The 2681-nt window shown below is 46.4% G+C and overlaps 1 pseudogene; it reads right to left on the bottom strand.

Annotated features, from left to right (window-relative positions):
• Window positions 1-257: 257 nt before the first annotated feature.
• On the bottom strand, window positions 258-2272 carry LOC110554294 (procathepsin L-like; annotated as a pseudogene).
• Window positions 2273-2681: the final 409 nt, after the last annotated feature.

Here is a 2681-nt window from a genome sequence, read left to right as displayed (position 1 = left end):
AGGAGGGAGGGTAGGATTGGGAGCTGAGGAGGGATGGGGCCACAGCTGAGATACAAATTGAATAAACTGTAATAAATGATAATAATTTAAAAATGTTAAAAAGTAAACCAATTAAAAGAGATATTCTACTGCAAAAAAAAGTAATGAAAATTTATACATCCTTTTTAAAACAAATATTTCAGACTCAGAATTAAACAGTGAGTGTTCAATATTATAAAGCTATTTATAATAGGAGTTTTAATGTCACAGAATTCAAATCATGCCTTGGCTCTTCAGTGATTCAAGTACTATGGTCTCACTCAATAAGGGTTTGGTCAGTTTTAAGATAGATTCCTTTAGATGTAGTGTCCATAAGTCCTTAATTACCACTGTCCATCATTTCATGCTAGGAGAGCTGGCCACAGAGGCAAGTCCACAGTGGTTGTCCCTGTCTTTGGCTGTTTTGATGTAGCCTTCCATACCCCATTCAGGCCCCTAGCTGTTCTTGACAAGCTGTTCTTATTTGAATCTGTTTCTTCAAATCCATAGCCAATCACCAGACCTGTGGTCCAGGTCCTTGCTGTTACAGCTGGGTTCATAGTAGATGCCTGGACTACAAAACTAGAAAGATGGATGGCTTGCATCCATAGTGACAATAGGCCCCACAGTTGACACAGCCTTCATAAGGGATATCCATGAATCCTGTGTCATCAGACACAGGGAATCTGAGTTTGTACTTACAGGGACCATCCTTCTTTTCATATGGTTGGAGTCCTTTGAGTCCAGACCTCCATTGTCCTTCCTGTGCTGAAAAGCAAAATCCATTAGGCCACCATTGTAGCCCTGATTGCCTTGAGCTCGAGAACAGTCCACACAGTTCACTCAGGGAGACCAGTTTGCCAGTCTTAAGGAACATCCGTCCTTCTGAGGACCCCATTGCACTAAAAGCTCAACAAGAAGCACATAGGCCCTGATTCTACACAGGAATCACACCCTTTTCCTCTACAGTCCACAGACTTGGGGACCTGAAGCAGCAGAGGTTTCTGAAATATCTTCCCCTTCTTGTGCTTCTGGTGCCTATAGCCATTCACCGCCTGCCTGAACTCCTCATTGGTCATGTCACCAAAGGCATCCATCTCCACAGAGAAGCCATGCTTCCCCTCATTGTAATTCCCATTGTGCGGCTGGATCGTTTTCATGTTCTCCCACACTGCTCTCCTCCATTCTTCCTCATCCGTGCCCTGCAGTCTTCTGTGTGTTGACTTCCACTGGTGCCACTGTGCAGTAAATGTTTGATCAAATTTTGGTGCGGCTAAGGCTGTTCCCAAATCGAGGGCAGCCATGAGTAGTAAAAGATTCATGGTTCAAACACCTGAGGCAGCCAGCTGAGCACACTCACTCTGCAAACTCAGATCCCCGGGGGCTGTTGTGGTCCAAGAATCTCAAGAAGTTACTGTTGTTATGGCTGATGAAAACTCTGCCCACTGCCTTCTCTCCACATAAGACATTTTTTCCTTCTGATTACCAATCTGTAGCAATCAAGTCCCACCAGAAACAGGGAGTATATAAAAAGGGTAGAGAATGGGTAGGTTTCTTAATAGAAAACATTAGCATTACTATTGACGCCCAGAATGTATTTTATGGAATGATGAATTATTGACATCTGTGGGGAGTTAATCACAGGACTGACCTCAGAGGCTAGCTGAGCCTCTCTGAAAACCACAAGGCTGCTGCTGCTGCTGTTGTTGCTGCTGCTGCATACGTGTGTGTGTGTGTGTGTGTGTGTGTGTGTGTGTGTGTGTGTGTGTCCCAGGTTGACCATGACCATTAACATCTTGAATCAAGAGCAGTTGTGATCACCCACATGAGGCCACACTCCTCTCTAGGATTCTAGAAAAGCTAAACAAGTCACTGGGCAGGGGATTCTTGAGTTATACAGAGAGTGTGTCTTGGGACTCTTGGGTAGTGCTCCTGCCTGTAAGTTCTTCTGGGAACTCCTCAGTGGGACAGCTTTTCATGAGTCACCCATATGGTAGGCAGGACTCCTCAGTCCCAGAGATGCAAGTCACCCAGAGGAATTTCTGGTGTTGTGGATGCTGGATGCTTTGAGTCAACCATGATTCTGTAAGCTATGCCAGTACACTCAATGGCTCCCCAAGCTGGACTCTGAGAGCATCCTATCTTTGCTCTATGAGAGCCCAGAGTGTAAAGCAGGCTGGAGACACATAGATCACAGCTAGAAGTTGCTATCACGGATGACTCTCTCACTCAGGGAGATCTCAAGTCTGTGCCTCAGGGCTCTCAGCCAGGTCATCCATAGGAAGCTGCTTTATATACAGTGGACATCTGCAGCATGCCCACCACCAAAGTCCGTGTGATCGAGTAACCGGCACAGGTGGGGGAAGGGGAGACCTCCTGATTGATGAGCCTTGCTGTGAGTCTCCTCACTGTCTGGCCAGGTATGTTGAATCCTCAATACCCAAGTGTCAGCTGTAGGTGTGTGGGGATGAGGCCTGGGGGGTTGTTATCCGTGCCCACACCCACACGGATACACCTCATCTCCAGGATTTTTAAAGGGTGTTTTCATTTTTTTGTATTGTTTTATGTGCGGGGGTGACCTGCCTGTGTGTTTGCACACCACACTTGTGCAGCGCATGTGTGGAGGCTGGAAGAGGGTGCTGGATCCCAGATGCTGGTCCTCT

This window comes from Meriones unguiculatus, chromosome 5 (genome assembly GCF_030254825.1).
Source record: "Meriones unguiculatus strain TT.TT164.6M chromosome 5, Bangor_MerUng_6.1, whole genome shotgun sequence".
In the NCBI taxonomy this organism is placed as follows: Eukaryota; Metazoa; Chordata; class Mammalia; order Rodentia; family Muridae; genus Meriones; species Meriones unguiculatus.
The sequence above is the reverse complement of the archived record's forward strand: the minus strand, read 5'-3'. Positions and strand labels throughout refer to the sequence as shown.